Raw genomic sequence first — 24243 nt, 5'->3', positions numbered from 1 at the left:
TATCAGAGTGGAACTTTTCCCACAAACAGTTCTGTTGCCCTCAACCCAGTCTATTGGGGAGACATAATTGGTTAATTATAAGGTTGGGGCATATGTATACCCAAAATGCTTTGGGAAACTATAGGACTTAATTTTGTCTGGAGGTGGGGAAGTTTCTTAAAGGAGGTGACTTCTGAGCTTGGGTGTTGTGCAAGACTAGGTGCTTAGAGTCAGGAGTTGGAGTATTTCTTAACCCATTCAAATCAACTGAGGCCCCTTCAGGGAAAAAAAACCCATCTATTTGGGAATGTGGGAGACAAGAAGATGTGGCATTGTGGGAAGCCCATTTGATCTCTTGGGAGCAAGGTGGGGATTTTTGTTTGATTTGGGACCACACCTGCCAGTGCTCAGGGCTTATTCCTGACTTGCACTAAGAGAGTACTCCCAACCTGGCAAGGGTACTGGAGATTGAACCTAGGTTGGCTGCGTGCAAGGCAAATGCCCCACCCTTTATCTCTTTGGCACCCTGCCACCCCTCACCCCTACCCCCCTCCACCCCATGATGGTATCTTACTATTAAGAAAAAAAAGTGTTCTTGGACTTTCCAGACTGGTTGAATAGATGTTGTATTATGTAGTAATGAAAGTTGAGTCCTCAGAAAATTAATGATATGGTTTTTAACTAAAAATTAAAAAAAACTAATGAATATGTGAATGATGGATTTGTAGATTAAACTGTTACTGATTTTCGGAGTTTATTCATGTGTGATAGCAATAATTGCCTATTTTTTATTGACTGCTTATCATGTACTGGGTTTGAACCTCATTTTCCCCATGGATCATATCTTTATTTTTCAGAAGGACCTTTGTGAATAGGTACTATTATATCTCCATTTTACAGATGAGGAAAACCGAGTGTGCGTAATAGCTTCTTCAAGGGCAGTGAGTTGAGTTTAACCACTATTTATATGATTCTGATAAGATTTTGAAAGCTGCATATTTTTACTTTCTCACAGAGAGACAATAGGGAAGGATTTAAACATTTGTCATTTGCTTTCATTTTTTGTAAACCTGATCATCTTTAAAGAGAATGTGTTTTAACTGCCTCCCCACCATCCTAACAGTCTGATGCTGGAGTAGTTACCATAGTGCTATTTATTTGATATTTCAAAAACAGTAACAAGTGTCACAATTTGTTGTGAGATGTTACGGGTGCCTGCTTGAGCAAATTGATGAAAAACGGGAGGACAGTTCTACAGTGCTATTTCCTAAAGTTGACATGCGCCTTCTCTCTGAGCTGGGCTGTTTGTTCCCTGAAAGAAGGTAAATTTTTCAGAGGGCTGTTGAGTAATATATATTTTTTCTCCCTGAAAAGGGAGATAGGCCAAGTAAGTTTGGGAACCTCTGGTCTAGAGAAAGTTTCTAGTGTTACTCTGTATGTATGTACTTGTGTTAATACACTGGTAACTAGTGATTGACTGATGTAACAGGGAGACAGTTTAAAAAATTAAAATCAATGTTTAATTATGCTTAGACATGTCATTATTGATCTTTGTATTAAGAATTTGCTTAGGCTTGATTTTTTTTTTTTAAGTAGATCTAACCCATCTTACAGATCTGCTGTGCAGGTTCATTTATTAAAACAAATATTGCTTATTTGCCTGCCCTCATCCCCTAGAAAATAAAAAAATGTATAGACCTTTGGAATTCATTCTTTACAATAGTTAAAACTGTTGCTCTTTATGTAGAATTTATAGCATTCTAGTCTCTACTCAGTTGCTGGGAAAATCTTTTATTTGTTAGTATTTGAAATACTGATAATGAACAAGGTATCTCTAGCAGAAACCAAGACTCTTTTACTTAAGTGAAAGGACTTCCTAAGTATAAGTAGAACTAGCTGTAATCTGTCTGAATCATTATTGTTATAGTACAGTGCAGGCTACTAGGTATCTGTAGAGTTTGGTGGTAAAACAAGTTGGGTTTTCTGATCTTGGTCTTTTCAAGAACCCTGGAGTTGTAAGAAGAGTGTGTGAGGACTAATTGCTAGATCCATCAATGATTAGTCTTAAGAAATATGAGTTCATAGTCTTATATCATCTAGTGTTGATTTTGTTTAGCTTAATGGGTTCAAATTGAATGGGGGAATCAAGTCTAAGTTATGCAAATGGTTGTACCTATAGCTGTTGGATACAGGTTGGGGTGAGAGATGCGAAGACTATGATACAGCTATCAGAAAATTCCCATCACATTTGAAAAATTGCGAACTGATGGCACCTTCAAATGAAATTTGGCACATCTTTCTACTCTGTCCGGAAGCACTTAAGTATTGGGCTCGAGTGTTCTTTCTTTAAGCAGCCAGACTCCTTGGAACACCTTTACAGAAATAAGAGTATATTGTACTTAGACATGAAACAAAGTTGCTTGTCTACATTACCAGCATACCAGAACTAGCAAATTTTAAATTCCAGTGTTCCTGATAAAATCCAGAGTTGAATCGGAAATACTTCCTGAATTGAAGGTGAATTGATGTTATTATTTGTTGTTAGCTCCTATTTTTCTTAGGAAAGTAAGAATCTAAGACAGACCTAGTGAATAGTAATAACAAAAAGCATTGAATCTAACTTTTCTGTTTAATAGTCACATAGAAATGTGGAATTGTGAGTGCTTGAGAAAAATTCATTAATTTTTCTTTGGGTATTAGTGAATTATTAGCCATTTCTGTAAGTGCAAAGGATTCTTAGAGTATTGTATAGCATATATAAAAAAATTAGGCTGTTGGTTTTTTTTTAGCATATTGTGTGAGGAGTGCGCAAAATGTGTCTTGGTTCTGTAAATATGTCAGAAAAAGCTTTGTGTTGTATATTATAGTAACAGTTATCCTGTTATAAAATGATTGAAAGGGGTTCTATTATATTTTTTGCTAAGTATCACTTCAGGAAACTTCATATTATAGTGTTATTGTGCCTATTCTATATTATTTGGGTGTGACTATAGGCTATAGATATATATTTTGCAGATACTTAACAATTTTCACTGTATTTACAGTGAAAAGTAAGACTGATTTTCTTTAAATGTAGTTTTTATTTCCTTGAAAGTGTATTTTGGAAGAATTTCGTCCTTCCCATATGAAACTGTTGAACTCCAGTAAAATTATGGTTGATTTAGAAAAATGGACTCAAATATAATTATGCATTTAGTTTAACGGTGATTGCTTAATAGTTGGAAGAGATCAGTGTGTAAGGTACGTAGTTAAGTCAGACATAGACATACTCAACTACTTCTAAGTCATATATTAACTGTTCACTGTGTAAATGTCAGAAAGATTTAAAGCGTTAACAATTTTAAATACCAGAGAGTACCAGAGAAGAAAAGAGTCACCGATATTATTAATTCAAACCTAACATTCAAAATAAAAAAATCCATTCCAGAATAGAAGCTGCCTGACATTACCTTCCCCCACCACAAGTCTCCCTCTTTCCTAGCTTTGTGTTAGTCTGGTCTATCCTTACCATTTTTCTCTTTATTTCTCCTTCTGGTGTCTGGGTCACACTCTGGTGCTCAGAACATAACTCCTGGCTCTGTGCTCAGAAATTACTCTTGGTGGGTCAGAGGGACCATGTTGGATACCGGGGAATGGCCTCTTGCAAGGCAAGTGCCCTACCCACTGTATTGTTGTTCTGGCCCCCAAACCATACCATCTCTAGAGCATCTCTCAAACCAAGAGACTCCCAGACTTACTTGGCCTGCTATCACCTTTTCAGGTAGGGAAAAATGAAAGAAAAAGAAAAACCACTCAGTGACACTTTGGAAATTGACCTTTTAAGTGAACCAAGAAAAGTACCCCCTTACTCCCACAAATTGTACTGTAGGCTACAACTGACCCCTGGATGGTTCCACTGCCCCACAGGGGGGCAGTATCGCCCACTTTGGGAAAGAAAGTAGATTTCTAAAATGTCACTGAATTGATTTATATGTTCTTGAGCAGCAGTGGTAAAATAGAAAATTGAAGTGAAAATCAGAAAAGTCTTGGTAAGTCACTGTTCTATGAAACTTGCCTTCAACATCATAGTTTTCTCAAATAAACAGGTGATATTTTTATATTACACAAGCTGTTGAAAATTAATGTCTGTGAAGATGCCTCTGTTTACATTTTAAAATTTAAACTTGGGTCAGCTTCTATTCTGGAATGGATTTTAATTTTGAATGTTAGGTTTGTATTAACAGCGGTGGTTCCTTTCTTCACTGGTATGCTCTGGTATTTAAAATTGTTAGCATTTTAAGTCTTCCTGACATTTACACAGTGAATGTATATGACTTAGCATTGGTTGAGTTCCTGATTGAACTACATACTCTACACACTGATCTCTTCTGACTATTAAGCAATCAATGTTAATAAAAGGTGATGTATCTAAATCTAGGTTAGCGCTAAATGGGAGTCAGTCAATTTATATCTGGTTCCTACTTTTCTAAGAAATAATTGAAGGCACAGTGCTCATTGCTATATAAATTTCCTCTTGCAGTAGAGAAGATGAATTTAGAAATGAAGGAACTAATATTAATTTCTTGACTTTTTGTAAAACTGAATTTTATATTAAGGATGCTCCCAGAGGTGATGTAGTGAAATGCCAAGTACATTATTTGTCATTTTTTTTAAAACCACAGAATATCTGTGTCAGTATATTTATTATTATTATTACTATTTTATATTTTAGGCCGTATCAGTTGTGTACAGTGCTGACTCCTGGCCTCGTCCTTAGGGGATAGTCCTAGTGTGCTTGGAGGACCATATTGGGTGTCAGGGAGGACCTGGTTGGCTTCATACAAAGCTAACGCTTTATCTGCCCTTAATGTGAATATATTTGTCTCAGGGGTCAAATCGAAGATTTCACACATTTGAATGCACACTACTACTGCACTGCCATCATGATTGCACAAAACATTCCCCTCTCCCGCTCCCCGGGGAAACCTCCCAACCCAAACTATGCTCGGGGGCACCAGGGACCTTCCTAGCATCTCTTGGCCTCCTCGGCCAGTGATCCAATGTGAGGGTCCTAGAATTTGGTGCTTCACCTACCTCCCCCTTCTTAATTTGTTTTATTGAATCATCATGAGATACATAGTTACAAAGTTGTTAATGATTGGGTTTCTGTCATACAATGTTCCAACACCCCTCCCTTCTGTGGTGCTGTCTTGACCTTGTGTTGAGAATTGCTCCAACCTCTTTGGTGCCAGGTATAGCCTCTGAGGAGGTTGGAGAATCTTGTGATGTTGGGGCTTTAATCAGCCAGCTATATGTAAAGCATGCCTTAATTTCTGGACTGTCTCTGGCCCCAGCAAAACATTTTTAAGCAGAAAACTGAAAGTACCTGAGTTACTTTAATTTTTCACTTATTCAGATAATCAAAGTGACTAATAACTTCTTACTGAAATACTAATTCTTTGAAACAAGAATATCTTAAGTAATGAAATCTAGGCATGCGTATTTAGTAACAAATGACATTAACAAATGTATATAAAGTCGGGAAAGTTTATGAAAATATTTATCAAATCAAATTTTATTAATGCCTTGTAAGTCTAATGCTAAATTGGCTTAAATTTGTTTTAGAAATGCTGCTTAAAATAGACCAAAATCAGTTACTGGATGTGTTTGCTAATAATAGCCATTAGATTAAGCTAAATAGATCTTCATTCAAGTGCGTGTGTGTGTGTGTGTGTGTGTGTGTGTGTTTTCCAGGAATTGAACCCCTGGCTTCACACATACAAGGCAACTAGCTACTGTACCAATAAGCTATGCATCCTGCCCCCAGATCTATTGTTCAACCAGGATATTATTAAAAAATCAACAGCGATGACTTCGAAATCAAATTCCATTAAGAATAGGTCAGAGAAAGTAATTTTATGGGATGGAAATTTCCAGAATAGGGTCTAATTTTGAGGAGTTCCAAAGATTAAAATCGTCAAAAGAAACATTTTAGAAACATTTGTCTATTTAAGTATATGAAAAAACTGGGAAAGTGAATATTAATGCTGCAGGGTTATGTTGCTCTTAGTGTATGAGAGTGTACACAACAATTGGATTTAAATCATCCGGGAGTAACTATCTTCCTTCATGGAATTTCCTCCTGATTTAGAATGTGGATATTCTTTTGTAAAGGGGAGAATTGTCCTTCCCCCACCTCCCAAATCAGGCAGTCATGATGTTAAAGACTTTTTGTTTGCTCTTGTGGACTGAATGCCAGTCAAGTGCTAAGTGCTGTACCACTGTACTATATCCCTGGCCCAGAAAGATGAAAACTTTGTAAATAGTTTTTATAATTTCTCCCAAACCTTAAAGCACAAAACAAAAACCCAGACCCATTTTCTAGACATTGCTTCAGTTATCTTTTCTACAACAGGAGTATCTTTAATTTCTTTAAATTTGAGTATTCTGAGATAGTATTCTCAAGAGGGAGTGAATCTGAGACTAAGGAGGGTAATGAAGTGGCAGTTTCTGCTGCCCAATATTTAGTGACAGCACAAGCTGGTAAGTATAAACCAGTTTGTTTCTCATAAGTTGAGAGTTACACTTGTAAGAATCTTTGGGAGGGAACACACACATTGGAATTGTACCTTTGCACTTGAGAATGTGAAAGATCTAGAGCTATACTTAGGAAACTAAAAATGACAGGTTTAATTGTAAATAAAATTTCAAGTTGCCATCCAGGAAGTTAATTCTAGTAATGACTAGGCAGTGATGAACAAGATAAACTCATAAAATTACTGCACTGCTGGTCTTTTTTATATTATTGAGATTCCGTAAGTTTTTTTCTTTTTTTGGTCACACCTGGCAATGCACAGGGGTTACTCCTGGGTTTGCACTAAGGAATTACTTCTGGTGGTGCTCAGGGGATCACATGTGACGCTGGGAATCGAACCCTGGGTTGGCTGCACGCAAGGCAAACGCCCTACCCGCTGTGCTATCGCTCCAGACCTGAGATTCTGTGTTTTTAATTGGACTTAAGAACAAAAGCTTTTATCATATAACAGCATGAATGGGAATGGAAGGTACTTTCTGACAGTAAATGCTTTAGTGTATAAGTGATGTCTGTTTGTTCCCAATTCTAAGGTGTTGTTTTCTTCTTAATGAAATTGGAAACTTAGACTTTACACTTTCAAAGATTCTGAATTGCCCCAGAATTTTTTAAAAAGATATCTAAGCTCAAACATTTTTCTCATTTTTATATCATACATCTGTACTGTACTGCGCATATATTTGAAAAGTAATTTTCTTAAATAGCCAGATTTATTATTGACTAAAAATGTTCACACTCTCTGTGAGAGATCCATGTCATAATAGCTAATTCAAGTATTTGAAATAGTTTACATTCTTGAACTAAATTACTTGAAACTATGGAAACACCATCTTTTTTTATTTTTTTATTTCTTGGCCACACCTGGCGATGCGCAGGACATTCTTTAGGCTCTATGCTCAGGTCACACTGGCAGTGCCCAGGATTCCATATGTGATAAGGGGTTTGAACCTGGGTTGTCTGTGTACAGTTTCACTGGTATATTACCTGTGATACCTTCTCTCCAGTCCACTATTGTCATAGATTTGAAAAACTAAAATTTTATTTATTTTTTTTATGTTGGAGACTGCTATTTATTCAGCCACTGATTAGCTGATTGAATTGGGCATGAACTCCATCTTTTTTTTTTCATAATTTTACTATTTTTTTCTTATATTTATTTATTGAATTACTGTGGGAAAAGTTACAAAGCTTTCAGGTTTAAGTCTCAGTCACACAGTGATCAAACACCTCTCCCTTCACCAGTACTCATTTTTCACCACCAAGAACCCCAATATACTCCCCTCCCACCCCTCCCAATGCCTGTGAGGCAGATGATTTCCACTTAACTATTCTCTACTGGGCCCGCTCGAGCAAATCGACGATCAACGGGAGGGCCTTTTTACCTTTATTCTCTACACTGATTACATTCATTATTTCAAAAAAAGATGCACCGTTATTGTTTAGAATTCCCCCCCCCCCCCCCCAACAATCAGAATTGCTGAAAAGGCATTGTGAAATACTTTGTTTTCTATAGCTGGTATGAGAATCATATAATGCCATATAATGATTTTGGATTTCTGTAAAGAGCCATATATTTATGAGATTGGTTTTTGAGTGTCTGGTGTTATGGCTGTGCTGGAGAGCCGCTCGTGGGGGGCAACTCATGACCTTGGTAGGGCGTGAAGGACTAGCCGGTTCCGGCCACCCTTCCCATGAGACTGCAGTTGCCCCATCAGCATCGGCTCATACCTGCTTTCTTATAAGTTCTGAGGCGGCGGCCACGTTGCTGCTGGGGGGTGGAAAAGGCGGAAGGGAGCAAAACTCTTTCCCTCCCGGAGGCATGGCACCGTAGTTTAACTCTTGGTCCATTCACTTTTCTGCCGCAAGCTGCAAGCTGCCGGGCTCTGGATTAAGTCCTTTTGCCTCTGGAGCCATGGCTGTGCTGGACAGCCGCTTATGGGGGGCAACTTGTGACCTCGATAGGGTGTGAAGGACGAGCCAGTACCACCCCCCTTCTCATGAGTCTGCAGTTGCCCCATCACTGCCGGCTCATACCTGGCTTTCCAAGAAGCTCTGAGGCTGCGGTCACCTTGTATGCGGTCCAGATACATTTCTGCCAAAAGCCGCTGGGTTTTGAGATTTGTTTCTGAGTCTCTGGGAACACGGCCGTTAATCTGCTTGATCAGGATCCAGAGATGCTGTTTGTAGGTGGCGACTCGGGGTCTCATTGGGATGGGGAGGAAAGGGCCAGTTCCACCCCCATCTGGTGAGGCCCCACGTGTCTCGTCACTGCAGGCCCAAATCTGACTGTCCTGTGGCCTCTGGAGGATGGTGGTCACCGGGCCACCAGGGGGAACAGGCCAAGGCATGAAACCTATTCCCACCTGGATTGACCCAGCGCCAGTAACCTACTGCAGGAACAGGACGCATTTCTGCCCAAAGCCTTTGGGTTCTGAGTCTCTGGGATCATGGCCATTAAGCCGTTCAATCAGGAACCAGAGAGGCCATGCCTCCAATTATATAGCTGAGCTGGAGGTGATTTGTGGGTGTGTCTCCCACATACCTAACTTTTGGCCGTTTGCTTTCTTGGTAAACTTTGCCCCAAGTTTTTGGGGTCTGGCCAAAGGCACAGCAGCAATTTTGGGGTATCTGGAAGCCTGACGGTGCCATCAGGCTGCTGATGCACTCGCCTTACAGGTACAAATTGACCTGCTAGTGGCACCATACCCCCTGAAAAACTAAAATTTTACAGATTAAGTTCTGAGGAAGAAAGTTCAAAATTTCCTAATCCATGAGGTATCTTGACATGGACAATACAACTTCAGCTGTTAAATTCCTTAGAGGAAAGTACATAGAATACACAATGGTGGTATTTAAAATAATCTGCATGCGAATAATCCAATCAGGACTTTATAGAAGTTTAGACATACTACGCATTCTTCAAATTAGGGTGTTCAGAAGAACGGGTACAATTTCAGTAGTTTTTATGCGACACCTGGAATGAAGAAGTAAGCCCTAAGCCTTGGGATTGAATGGGGCTTATTGAGCATATTTCAGTGTATGTTTCTTAAGGTTTTCTTTGGTTGGTTGTTTTGGAGCCACTCCCTGCACTGCTCAGGGAATATTCCTGGCTCTGTGCTCAGGTATAATCCCTGTCCATGCTCAGGGAACGTATGTGTTAGTGGGAATTCAAGTCAGTATGGATCAGTGGAATGCAAGGCAAGTATTTCTCTAGACCCTGTGTGTGTGTGTGTGTGTGTGTGTGTGTGTGTGTGTGTGTGTGTGTACACACAACATGGTCCCGTGTCACGGTCCTCCCGTTGTTCATCGATTTGCTCGAGCAGGCCCAGTAACGTCTCCATCATGAGACTTGTTACTGTGTTTGGCATATCGAATAGTATCTCACCCGCACGGCAGAGCCTGGCAAGCTACCCGTGACGTATTCGATATTCAGTATTTGTGTGCACACACATATATATATATGTGTGTTTGATTTTTGGGCCACATCCAGCGATGCTCAGGGGTTACTCCTGGTTCTGCACTCAGGAATTACTCCTGGTGGTGCTTGAGGGACCGTATGGGATGCTGGGGATGGAACTCCAATCGGCCGTGTTCAAGGCAAATACCCTACTCGATATACTATCATTTCAGCCCCCAGCCACTATATTTTTACGTTTCCATGGTTCTGGTAAGAAAACAAGATGAAGAACACAAAGCTCACCAAAGATAAAATGCTTAACTCTCAAGTCTCCTAGATCGCTTCTTCATAATAGAAAAATAGAAGTTTGTGACAGGAGTAAGTTTAGTGCAGGTTCAGCTGGTGATGAATTTACCGCTTTAAAATCACTTTTTCCTTTGTCTATAGTGTGATATGGGCCGGAGCGATAGCACAGCGGGTAGGGCGTTCGCCTTACAAGCGGCCAACATGGCCGACCCGAGTTCGATTCCTCCACCCCTCTCGGAGAGCCCGGCAAGCTACCGAGAGTATTCGATATGCCAGACACAGTAACAACAAAGTCTCCAATGGAGACGTTACTGGGCCCGCTCGAGCAAATCGACGATCAACGGGAGGGCCTTTACCTTTTACCTCGAGCAAATAGTGTGATATAAGAAATAAAATAGAGATTAGAGTCTTCGTTCCCCCCTCCTTGTCTCAGAATGTTGTTAGGAAAATTGTATTAGAAGTACACTGCTTTCCTCTGCCCAGATGAATTCCAGTTGGACAAACAGGAAGTTAGTATTTATTTTTTCTTTATAGTCCTGAAAATGCTAGAGAATATTTTTAGAACTGGAGCTAATCTCTAGAATTAAGATGTCAGATAGTTTGTGTTGAGCTCAAAAATTTAAGAGGAATAGTTTATAATTAGTGCAGTATGATGAAATATGCCTATAAGTGAAAGCATAGCAAAGTATTTACAGAAGTGAATTGTAGATATAAGTAGAAGCCATACCAGTTGCCTGAACTGGTATATTTGTTAACAGATGTTATTGTACAAAAATGTGAAAGTGATCATTTTGCTAAGTACATTTATTGGAAATTTGATTTTTTAAAAAAAAATCCTTTTGCAGCAGACCCGTTTCATGGAATAAAAGTTTAGTGCCTATTCTCCCACAACTCAACAATCATGTTTTATTCGGATCAGTATTCTTTTTTACCCTGGAATGCCTCCCAATCTTTAGAAATTGGAATCATTTAGCTAACTCAATTTTTAGTGTACTCTGTTTTTAGGAAGGCACTGAGTTTTTCGTAAACTCCTTGAAAATTAGAACATTTCAAAGCCAGTTTTGTTCTTGAAATGTCATAGTCCTACATAACTGTTTCTTTTCTACTGAAGTCTGCCTGAATCTTCATTTAATCCCAAACCAGAAGTACTGTTTTCTTCTGGATTTCACTGAGCCTTTGTTGTACTTTACCAATTTTTTATTCTCAGCTGGAGAGATTTACAGGGGCAAGAACACTATCTTCTGTGTGGTCAATGTGATGCTTTCAGTACATTTTAAGTTGAGAAATGGGATTTTCTAGTGCTCTCCAGCTGGTTGAATATCAAAGTTTCCTTTATTCCTCTCAAGCTATATGTGTATATGAATCACCAGCAAGTGGTTGGCAAAGAGTATATTTTTGAGTCCTATGCACTAAGGAATTTTCCTTAGTGTATAATGCTGAAAAATTCTCTCTTCCCCAGTTTTCCCCCATTACCTCTGTTATTATAATGACCAGGGGTTGCATATGTGGTTGTAGCATTTCCACTCTTGCCCACAAGACTCACAGGGGTTAAAATCATTTAGTTGTTCGTGCATATTTTGGTCATAGTACTCACATGTTTGTTGGGGGTTACATACATCTGACTGTGCACTGGGAAGAGTTTCAGGGACCACACTCTGAGTATGTGGGTGGCACCACGGATGAACTGATGGTTTCACACTTGTAAGGTGGACATTTTTAGCCACTGTGCCATCCTTGGCCCAGAAATCTGCATTCTTAGTGTCTTTTTAACAATCCCACAGGCTGGGGATAAGACTCAGCAGAAGAACAAATGCCTCATTTGCAAGTATATGAGCCTGGGTTTGATTTTATTTATTCTTTTAATCTCTTGGGCTAGAGTGATGGTAGAATGGGAAGGGTGTTTGCCTTGCATGTGGCTGACCTGGATTTGATCCCCAGCAATTCATATAGTTCCCTGAGCCCCACCAGGAGTGATACCTTGAGTGCAGAACAGAGCCAGGAGTAAGCCCTGAGATGTGCACGCTCCCCCAAATCTCCAGATGATTGTGATTAGTGCAGGTGGCCATAAATCACCTTTGGAAAAATTGATCTAGTTATGCTTTATCATCTTATTTGGCACAGATGTGTGCTTTGCTTTATTTAATGTCGATTGAACTGTGAGACTTGTAAGATTTTTTAGAAAAGAACCAGAAGTGTTTTCTGACATACCTTACTCTAAATAGATATCTTTTTTTCTGTCTTTTGGGAGGTTGTGTGGGGAAAGAGGCCATACCCAACTGTGCTCCGTGTTTGCCTCTGGCTCTATGTTCAGGGATTATTTCTGGAGATACTTGGTGGTGCCTGGGATTGAACCCAGGTGCCTTACCTGCTGTATACTTTCTGGCCCTATCTTCGACCTTTCAGGGGGCTTTACCTGAATGGCAGGGATCAGCAACTGCCTTTGTAGTTGTTTTATTGTATGTTTCATCAGCATCTTTATCATTTTCTCAATTTCCATGTTTACGAAGGCAGTGTTTGTTATTGATGTCATCTGTGAGGATTGGATAGTTAAGCTAAGTGCAAAGAATGAAATGAAAGGTTTTTATACTATTATTTTAAGATGATTAAAGAAGAACTTTAGAAGATAAATGGGGACATACCAGCATAGATTAGTGCAATTGAAGAGCCAATATGTGAAGATCACTTTTTGTCTTGAGATACCGAAGGCAGTGGTTGGAATAGAGAGGATTTGAATAGGGGTTTCCTGTACATCAGCATTGTCTCAGAAACTGAGCATCATCTGAGCCTCAAATTCTTGGCCTCATCTTGAGCAACCCTGGTGGGGGCTCAGTCACTTGTATTTTTAACTTTTTCTTCCTCTGCAACTCCTTCCTGTATCTCTGTTGTTGCTATGAACACAGCTACTAGGTTTTTTAACAACCAGGTGATTTAATGGATACTAAAAATTTTAAACCAGTGAATTATAGAGTAAGTTGAAATTCACCTTCTGTTTGAATTACACATTTTTTAGGAGAAATGAAAGGCAGTTGACAAAGCCTACAACTTCCGTACTGAAAACGGTTTTTGCAGCTGGATAAACTTGGTTTGAGTTCTTGTTAATGGAATTGACTACAGCAAGTAACAACTATGTTCCTAGTTTCCTCTTATCTTTTCAGAATTGTAAAAAAAGAGTACCTAATAGTTCCCTGGTATCACTATATTCCCAAACTCAAATAATTCACAAAATAAGTGAAATTGATTAAGGTAACTTCTGTTTATTTCTTTATACTGACAACATAGAAAACCTAAAATAAGTTTTGGAGTAATTCAGGATCTTTTTCGGTGGTGCAGCCACACCTGGTGGTGCTCAGGACTTAACTCCTGGCTTTGCATTAAGGGATCACTCTTGGTAGGCAAGCACCTTACCTCCTGTACTATGTCTCTGGCCCTTAATTTAGCATATTAAGTGGTGTACTTAAGAAAACTCCTTAAGATAGTTCACATGGCTAGGCCTCCATACTTGTACAATTAATATAGCTATACTTTAGACTGAGGTAATTTATAGTGGGAGGAGCATAAACCATGTCAAGGAGTCAGTTATTTGATTAGCATCAGAAAGGCTTCTAAAAATACATTTAACTTGGTAGGAGAGATTCGTGAAGGCTTACTCTTTCTATAGCTAGTCACCTAGAAAATTAACCGTGCATTTTAAGCACAGTCAATAGTAATAGTCCCTATTGTACAGTTAGTAATATGGTACATGAAGCAACGCTGTCAACAGATTTGACACCCTGTGATCAGATACAAGTTGTGGACGTGGGCATTTTGAGGCCTTAGCCTGTTGGAAATAACATATAGCTTGGGTTGAGTTCTGGATTCCTGCATATTGCATAGGCCAGAAATTTGTAATCACTTTCACTACTTAGCAGACATTAAAGGCTCATTTCATAGAAACAAAGGAGAAACCTGCAGGAATGGCACTGCCCTAAATGAGCGGCCTGAGAAGGTATATTTTCAGGTTAGACGGGTCTTTTCCTTTTTCAGTTCTGCCTCCTGGGAAGGAGGAAACATTTTCATTGCAGGGATGTCCTTGTGACAGCGTTACTCACTGCAGAATAGTTATCACTGTCACTGTCACAGTCCTCCCATTGTTCATTGATTTGCTCGAGCGGGCCCAATAACTTTGTGAGACTTGTTACTGTGTTTGGTATATCGAATATGTCACGGGTAGCTTGCCAGGCTTTGCTGTGCGGGTGGCGGGGGGGAACCAGAATAGTATAAGGAATGCAAATACTCATCTTAAGGGTTTTATATTAATTGCTTTTGGAGGCAAGAGTAAAAATTTCAACTTTGTCTTACATTTATGTAGAACAAAGATGAACCCATAAAATTAGATTATCCCTGAAGTTTAAAAATTATTGCTCTACTTAGGTTTGACTTAAAACTCTGTGAACTGACCCTTTGAAATGTTCTGGGCAGCACTCATCAGAACTTCAGTTCTTCAACGGCTGAAGAGATAATAAAGGAGCTTACTTTACCTGTGGGCCTACCCAGGTTCAAGCTCTTTCATTTTGTCCCCTATGCACCAGGAGTGATCCCTAAGCGAAGAGCCAGGAGTAAGTTCTGAGCACAACTGAGTATGGTCTGAAAAGCAAAAATAGAAGGAAGAAACTACAATTCTGTAGAGATTGTGCATAAGTGGCCAGTTTTCAAGATGACCAGTTTAACTAGGCAAACTTGTGACTGGCCTTGAGGGACTCCTTAATAGCATAGTGAATTCTTTGTTGTTTTTGTTTTGGGCCACACCCTGCAGTGCTCAGGGCTTACTCCTGGTTTTGCACTCAGGGATCACTCCTGGCCACTCTTAGCGAACCCTATGTGTTGCTGGGGATCGAGTGCATGTTGATGGTGTGCAAGGTGAGTACCCTGCCTGCTGTGCTGTGGCTCTGGCACCCAGTGTAGTGAATAATGTCTAGATTTTTTTTTCTGTCTTAATTCTTAACTGTGTGACGCAGGACAAGGTAAAAAGATAGCCTGGCTGACTATTCATTTCCTCCTGGGAATTTTGGATTTGGGTGGAGCTATTCATATAGTATCAGACAGATTCAGGGCTCTCATATTTTAGAGCACTTGCCTACATTTCCAGCGGATCCCTGGCAGACTAAAAGCAGCAAGTAGTTGGCTGTGCTGTACTGTAATAACCTTTCCCTGTTAAAGAAAACCTGTCTATTCAGCAAGACCTCTGGGTAATTCATATTTTTAGTGTCTTCTTCTTAGATCTAGTTTTCTAGAATTTGTGAAACCTTTACCTATTAAAGAAAAAGGATCTTTTGTTAACCTAGGATTTAACTTGGACCTCTTAATTTTAGAAGGATCTCTGAAGTCTGCTATTTTTTTAAGGACTTCCACTGAATCTAAACTGCAGTCTTAATAAGTATGTTGTTGTTTCTACTTTGAGAGGAATAACAAACAACTACCTTGCAGCCTTTCTTTTGGGGGGGGGTAAAACAAGGTAGTTATTTTTGATTTTTCAGGCCATACTCAGTGGTGTTCAGGGGCTAACTTCTGGCTCTAGAAGAATCACTCCTGACAGTGCTCAGGGCACAATACAGGATGCAAGGGATCAAAGCCCGGCTCAACCCTGTGCCAGGCACATGCCCTCCCCACTGTACTATTTAGTTAGAGGCTCAAGCCTCTAAAGCAAGGTTTTTATAGAAATTTAACTTAGATGTGAGGGGAGAGAAAGTGAGGAAGTAATATGTTCAAGAGAGAACACGAACTTCTCCAGAGTGGAAAATGCAAAGAGACCTATCTTACAGCTTTAGAATTTGTAGTGGACTAGGCATTAGTCTTCCAGTTAGAGTCCTTATTCATGTGATTTAGTCTAGTTTGCAGAACAGGGGCAGATTTTAGTAACATTCATGACATATTGATAATGGCCATTTGTGGGCTGTTTAAAAGAGAGTTGAGTCAGGCTAGCATGGTTATTAATATTTTTTGGGCTGGAGCGATAGCACAGCAGGTAGGGCGTACGCCTTACAAGCGGCCAACATGGCCGACCCAAGTTCGATTCCTCTGCCCCTCTCGGAGAGCCCGGCAAGCTACCGAGAGTATTGGATATGCCAGACACAGTAACAACAAAGTCTCCAATGGATACGTTACTGGGCCCGCTCGAGCAAATTGACGATCAACGGGAGGGCCTTTACCTTTACCTTTACCTTTGTGTGTGTACCTTTTGTTATGGGGGGGGGGGGCTGGCAGTGCTCAAGGATCATTCCTGGCTGTGTTTGAAGGGCTGTATATGGTGCTGAAGATCACAAATGGGTCAACCACATGCAAGGCGAGCACCTTACTTGCTGTACTCTGACTCAGAATGGATATTGTTTAGGAGAAAGTTTAGCATTTAGAGTGTTAGGTTAAGCAAGGGATAATCTTGACTTTGACATGAGCTTGAAGGGCAACTCATAGGATAGGGTTTTGCGAATTTCTAGTCACTGTTAAGGAAAGGTTTTGCCTGCCACATCTCTTTGGTCTCTTTGGCCTGGCACAAGAGCTGAGAATAGTAGTTGTTATTTTTTAATGTTGATGGTGGGGGTATTGTTATACAGGAATGTTTACTGACCCCTAGAATCGTGAGTAGTGCCAGCTTGCTTACCTGACTGATAATTCTATGTAGGATGAAGTTCACAAAAAAAAAATTTTTTTTTTTTTGGCTTTTTGAGTCATACCCAGCGATGTAAAGGGGTTACTCCTGGCTCTGCACTCGGGAATTACTCCTGGTGGTGCTGGGGATATGGGATATGGGATATGGGATCCTGGGAATTGAACCTGGGTTGGCCGTGTGCAAGGCAAACACCCTACCCGCTGTGCTGTCACTCCAGCCTCCTCACAGAACTCTTAATGTTATTTAGAGGCCTCTTTTTCTGAAGCCAAATTCTAAGTTTGCTATGAGTTTGCATCTTAAGTCTTACTAATGCATCCTTGTCCCGTGTATTTGTTTTCTCAGTTAAGGCCCTTTTACCAGTTATCTATTTTTCTCTAAGTATAACTCATCACTAAAGTAAACAGCAACCAAAGTTTTTAAAAAGCCTGATTATACAGTGTAACTGTTGTGTGTCTCAGTCTTCTTTCTTTTAAATAAATGCTGGAGGGTGACTGGTGAATACATTGTCTTTCTTCCTCGATTTTGCAGATTCAGTATTGTCAGCTCTAAGTTAAAAGAAAAAAAATTCCCAAGTGGCTGACTCACCACCTTATAGTGCATGCCTTTTTAAAGGAACAGAGACCCTATTAAAATAGAAACAAATTAGTAGCCTGGCCATTGTAGGTGATTCATATTTGGTACTATTGTTCAGAGGACCAACAAGTAATAAGCAGTCTTTAAAATAAGCTTTCTATAATATGTCTTGTCAACTAGAAAACATATTAAAATAATAGAATAATGCGTGCCTTGTGTATTTAATGCTCTCGATTCAATCCCCCACATGGAAAAGATGGGTAAGTTTCAGGTCTCATACACAAGTTGGAGAACCAATGTCTTCAGATATTATAAAGTTTCTTTTTACCTTAATTCGGGCTGGCGGGATAGCACAGTGGTAGGGCATTTGCCTTGCATGCAGCCGGCCTGGCTGAGCTGGGTTCGATTCCTCCGCCCCTCTTAGAGAGCCCAGCAAGCTACCAAGAGTATCTCACCTGCACGGCAAAGCCTGGCAAGCTACCTGTGATGTATTCAATATGCCGAACACAGTAATAACAAGACTCACGGTGGAGATGTTACTGGGCCCGCTCGAGGAAATCAATGAACAGTGGGAGGACAGTGCTACCTTAATTCATTTGCGTCAGAACAGTATATAAAGACGGAGAATTCTCTTGTTCCTTTCTCTTTCTTGTGATAACTGTGGGTGGTTTTGGTGCTCACACACATTTCCAAAAGCAGTACTGTCAGGATAATATTTATTGTGTGGGCTTGTGGTGGATTGAGCTCTGGACTTCATACCTGCAAGGTTAGTGATTTGCAACTGAGCCTCATCCATGAGCCTGATCATAGAATTCTTGTAACTGAATGTGTAAGGGGTCGGTAGAAATCATCTTACAGATTTAAAAATAGACCAGAGAAATGCAGATTATATAGGACCCAGCAGCGTGTTGCATTAAAGATTATAAGTTGCTCTAAGGATGTTTTTATATTGTTAGAAAGAATAGATTTTTAATATGTAATTTAAAGGTTAGGAAGATAACCCAAAGGACTGGAGCTTATACCTTGCATTCTCCAGGCCTTGAGTTCCATCCTGGCACCACATGGCCTCCTGTTGGGCTAGGGTGTATGGCTGTGGCCCAGATGGTCTTCATTGCAGAGCCCAAGCACTCAACTCTCAGATCTGCCCTATAGGGCTGAGCAGTGCTGGTGAGGACCCCCCCTCCCCAAAATGTAATGTATGTAGTTTGCCTATTAAGTGTGAACGGCTTATTCTGACCCTTCTATTCCTATAAATGCCAGTTTAAATGACCTTGTTATTAATTCAGTAATGCTTACTTTAAAAATTGGTCCCTGGAATGAGAAATTAAGGAAGATGAATTTTAGGGACATTAGTGGAAAGGTGAGGATGGGAGAGAAGGTTGTAAATAAGTTAAAAATGGGATTCAGTGCTCGCTTCGGCAGCACATATACTAAAATTGGAACGATACAGAGAAGATTAGCATGGCCCCTGCGCAAGGATGACACGCAAATTCGTGAAGCGTTCCAATTTTAGTATAAATAATGAAATATCACATCTAATTATAATCTTCATTATTCAGTTCATCAAAGAATGTTCCGCTATGCAAACTGAGAAGACATTTGTTAATAAAGTTCTAATTTTTAAAATAATATAAATATTTAAAAAATGGGATTCATAGATAGGAAGGTACTCAGATGACAGATTAAGGAAAATTTAGTATTGTAAAAGCATAAAAGTCAAAAAACAGAAGTGGATTGAAGAGGAAACATCCTTTGGCCATTTAACCTTTTTTAAAGATGTGAAACTGAAGTCTAAAGCAAAGCAACAGACTATTTAGTGTTGTTTTTTCTCATCCAAACCTTTAAGGACATCTGGTTACTAGTTTTACAGAATTGTTTATAATTAAGAATTGAGGTGAATTCTCAAGTATTTTTTTGCCAATTTGTGGCATTTCTTCTGAACATGTGGACACTTGGGAATGTTGGGGCAGAATGTAGAAATTGAAGTTGTGTTGCAGAGCTGATTAAAACAAAATTGAACATGTTAGTCTTCTATCTTTGAGTAGCTCTCTTTTTTGTGGGTGGTGCAGGCCACACCCAGCACTCCTGCACTGTGCTTGGGGTACTATACGGGGTTCCTGGTATGAACCTAGGTCAGCCATGTGCAAGGCAAGTGCCTTCTTTACCTACTGTACTCTCTCTCTGGCCCCCAATTGCTCTTCTATTGAAGTGTATTTCAAAGTTTCTGGGAATAAGGTTTTGCCACTTATTTTCTCTTGACAAAGAAAACTTAGCCACTTTACACCTTGTTTTTATGAAGAAAATAATGTGCAGTTTTACCCTTGTTTGCTTGGCCTTTACAATGTCTTGTGAAAGTCTTTAACAGCAGATAATCTGATTCAGAACCTTAATGGGATCAAGTCCAGAGAAACTTCCACAGTTCTGTACACATTTGCCCTCCTCCCATTCATTCAAATATTGGGAAGGATTTGGTGGATATTAATTGCTTACTGTGAATCTTAAGAGGGCAAATATTTGGTATTGTTTCCTGCTGTATTCCGCACCTAGAATAATTCCTTACATAGTCGGCACTCAGTAAATATTTGAATGAATATTGTGGACCTCACATCCTTAAGCAGAAGAAATATTTAAGCTTTCATCTCGCATCTTTTAAATGGGAATGGTGTTTTTTTTTTGTTATCTTGATAGCACTAGGTTCTCTAATGGAGAATTCCTCTACTTTCAAATAAATTCTATGAGAAAATGTCTTTAAAAAAAAGATTAATGTTTATTTCTTTTAATTGAATCACAGGATGTGCAGTTGCAAAGTTGTTCATGATTGAGTTTCATAGAATATTCCAACACCTGTCCCTTCACCAGTGTACATTTTCCAGACCAATGCCCCCAGTTTCCATCCCACCCTTCCCATTCCCATCTGTTTCTATGTGCTTCTGTAGCAAGGACTGCTCGCTCTCGCTCTCGCTCCCTCCCGTCCTCCCCTTCTCTCCCTCTCCCCTCTCTCCCCTTTGGCCTTTTGGTTTGCAATACAGATACTGAAAGGTTATCAGGTATATCCTTTCAACACTCGGTTCCTGTCCAAAATGATCATTTCCAACTATTATTTTTATACTGGTCCCTTCTCTATCCTATCTATCCTTCGCCCCCTCCCCCCGCCCGACACTCTTGTGGCAAGCATCCAACCATTGACCAGTCCTCCTGGCCCCCATTTTTCCTGGTCTGGGATATTTGACTCATGTATACATGTATATCTGTGTTTATATCCCACGAATGAATGCAGTAATTCTCTATCTGTCCCTCTCCTTATTTATTTTATTCAGCATGATACTCTCCATGTCCATCCGTTTATAAGCAAATTTCATGACTTTATTTTTCCTAATGGCTGCATAGTATTCTATTGTGTACATGTACTATAGTTTCTTTAATTTGTTCAATAAGAAAATGTCATGTATAGTATACATTTTGGGAAAACAGATGATGATACTATAATTTTAAAAATTGAAAGTATTTGAGGCCCTGGATTGTCCCCACAACTTCTCAGAAATTTGGAAATACTACTAATCCCTCTTATTTTTGAGTTTTTCTTTACAGTTGAATCTACTCGACCTTTTTCTTTTAAATTCTTTTCTTTTGAGTATTCGGTCTCTCTCCTATTTGTCAGAAGACTATGCTCTGTAATTTGGAAAATGCCCTCATTGAGAAGGGCTGTAAAATAGTGATAAGACTTCTTGTGTGGGCTATAAATTGAAATCAGCCACTGTTAGGTTGGAGTATAGACTGACTTCCCTGTGTTGATAATGAGCTAGCATTGGTAAAGAGAATTTAAACACTTAGGAGTGGGGAAGTAGGGGAAGAGGGAAAGGTTATCATCCCCTTACCCATTGTCCCTCTAGTGAGCGATTTCTTGCTTCCTGTTATTTCTATTTTGGGAGTGGGTGGGTTTGGGCCACTTCCATTGATGCTCTGATCTTGCTCCTGAGTCTGCTTAGGCTTGCTCCTGGGAGGTTCTGTGCAGGGCAAGCAACCTACTTGCTGTATTGGGTCCTTCCTTGTTGCTTTTATTTAGTTTGGCATTAAAATTTTGGGGAGAGAGATTCACACACTCCTGATAATGGCAAACACTCCTACATGCCAGTCTTTATCTCTGAAACCAGCTTGTTATTTTCCTGGGGAGGGGAGGGGATATCACACCCAGTTCTGCTTAGGGCTTACTCTCAGCAGTGCCAGAAGTACCATAGTGGTGCTGGGTTGGCCGAGTGCAAAGCAAGCATTTTACTTGCTGCATTATTTCTCCCCTCACCCCATTCCCAAATCTTCAAATGTTAGACCATACTAAATATAGGCTGTTAAGTAAAAGTGTTGATTTTTTTTTTCTTAAATTCTAGCCCCTGGGCATGTTATCCATGGGCTTTGAAGGTCAAGGAAGAAGATGTTTCAAGGATCTATTTATCCCAGAAGAAGAAATTTAATGAACGAGTACATGATAAAGAATCTTTTCTGGAGGGTTAATTTTTTTCAGCCTGTGTTTTCCCTGAATTTGCCTCAGTGTATCTTTTTCCTTGGTGTGGTGCCTTTGTAGTCAAAATATGAGGTCAGGTCATCTTTAACAAAGTTGTATTTTGAGTGCCTCTTCAAGGAAGGTGACTTGTTTGAATTTTTGGAGGAAGGTGACTTTTGTTTGATTTTTTTTTTCTTTTGGCTTTGTTTTTGCATCACACCTGGTAATGCTCAGGGTTTTCTCCTGGCTCTGCACTCCTGGTAGCATGGGGGACCATCTGGGATGCAGAGGATCAAACCTAGGTCCACTACACGCAGGGCAAATGCAGTACTGCTGTACTCTCTGGCCCGTTTGAATTTTCGTATGCTGCTCCAGTTTCTTAGGGAGGAACTCTTCAAACAGTTGATTGAAGTTTCTGAACCTATCAGCAGATGTCATTGAAAAGGCCTCTTGCTCAAAAGATGGCAAAGGAAAGCCCTTTATACTAGAAAAATTTCTGCCTTTGTAAGAAGCAAAGGATTCTTCTCTTACTCAAAACTCATTACCTTTCATAGTTAGAAAACTGGCAGGGTGGCAAGGTGATTTAAGATCATGGAATACTGGGGCGGAAATTCATCAGTGTTTTTTTTTTTTTTGGCAGGGGAGGCTGGAGCACTACCACACCCAGCAATGCACAAGGGTTACTCCTGGCTCTGCATCTAGGAATCACTGTGCAGGAATCACTCCTGGTGGTGCTCTGGGGACCATATGGGATGCTAGGGATTGAACCTCAGTCAGCTGTGTGCAAACCCTATAAGCTGTACTGTTGCTCTGGTCCCATTGTTCTTGACCAGACCCTAAACTGTGATTGTGTTTGAGACCTAGGTGAAAAATGTTTGGCTACCCTTCTAGTCACTTATTACATTTTAAATTAATGAGAGTGGGAAAGAGTATGGGGGTTAACTAGTATTATATTAATACATTCTTTTAAAATGTAGATATTTTAAGGAAGCCCTAGGCATTGGATTATTGGAGCAGGCCAAGTTGTACTTTATTCTTCATAAATCCTTTTTCACCCAGGCCTTTGATTTGTCTCAGATGGCCTAACAGGAAGAATGGGTATAGTTGCTCCTTTACACATACATTATAGAACCTGATCTAAGTTATTTGAAATTATTGGGTAGGCTCAATTTAGTTACATAAATTAATCATGAAGCAGGCTCACTTAAAGTGCTTTTGTTTCTTTTGTTGTTGTTTGTTTAGTTTTTGGGTTATAGGCAGTGATGCTCAGAGGTCAGCCTTGGTTCTGCACTCAGGAATTACTCTTAACAGTGCTCAGGAGATGCCGAGGATTGAGCCCAGGTCTGGTATGTGCAAGACAAGCACCTTACCCACTATACTGTCTTTACAGCCCCTGATAGTTATATCTTAGTTGATAGTATTTAAATTGTCAACATATTTGTAATTTTCATAAAGATTAGCCAGGAATTGTATAGAACCATACTCAAAGAATGTTACTTATTTTTGAAATAAAATTAATTCACCAGCTTCTCATGCTGCCAGTGAATCAAACCCACTCCTCACACATGCATGGTAAGTGCTCTACCACTGAGCCATATCCCTGGCCCAAACCTTGGGTGTAAAAGGAAAGCAATGGGAGATCATACCTCCCAGGCTTTCTGCAAAGTAGTTAGGTCACCATTTTGAGGGCTCAAAACATTGTTCTCACATTGGCAGTGAGGATTCAGGCCTAATTGTCATTTTCCTTAGTTTTTTTTTTGTCTTGGGGTACATCTGGCTGTGCTTAGTGATTACTCTTGAATATGTGTGTTCACAGATCACTCCTGGCATGGGTTGGTGGACCATATGTGATGCTAGGGATAAAACCAAGCTTGGTTGTGTGCAAGACTTACCTGCTGTAGTATCTCTCCAGCCTAGTTTCTTCATCTATAGAATACATTATTACCAAGCTCACAGGTATCAAGTCAAATGATAAATAGGTCAGACATTCTTAATCACTAATATGTGCTGTGTTTTTATAGGCCCAATCATTAAGAGTCTTTCACAAGAATTAAAAAGTTTTGGTAGAGAGGTTAGAGAGATAGTACAAAGTTTGGCAATTTCCTTGTGTGTAGTTTACTCACTGTTCAGTCTCTGGTACCCCATGTGGTCCCTAGGTATTGGCAGGTATTATCCCTGCACACAGTGAGTAATAAGCCCTGAGCACAGCTGGATGTGTGTCCCCACCCCCAATTTGGGGGGGGGTCTCCTAAGCAGTTCTTGAGATCTGGAGGCTCTTT

At 39.9% G+C, this 24243-nt stretch overlaps 1 protein-coding gene and 1 non-coding gene across 2 annotated transcripts in view; both read left to right on the top strand.

The window, feature by feature from the left end:
- TOP1 (DNA topoisomerase I) overlaps nucleotides 1-24243 on the top strand; it is a 103311-nt gene that overhangs the window by 2645 nt on the left and 76423 nt on the right. The gene's annotated exons all lie outside the window — the stretch shown is intronic.
- On the top strand, nucleotides 18876-18982 carry LOC130030947 (U6 spliceosomal RNA). Its single transcript, XR_008793592.1, has one exon. It is a non-coding gene; the product is annotated as a U6 spliceosomal RNA (small nuclear RNA).

The sequence above is a fragment of the Sorex fumeus genome, unplaced genomic scaffold (assembly GCF_029834395.1).
Source record: "Sorex fumeus unplaced genomic scaffold, SorFum_2.1 ptg000044l, whole genome shotgun sequence".
Classification (NCBI taxonomy): domain Eukaryota; kingdom Metazoa; phylum Chordata; class Mammalia; order Eulipotyphla; family Soricidae; genus Sorex; species Sorex fumeus.
Note: the sequence above shows the minus strand (reverse complement) of the source record. Positions and strands in the feature narration are given on the sequence as shown.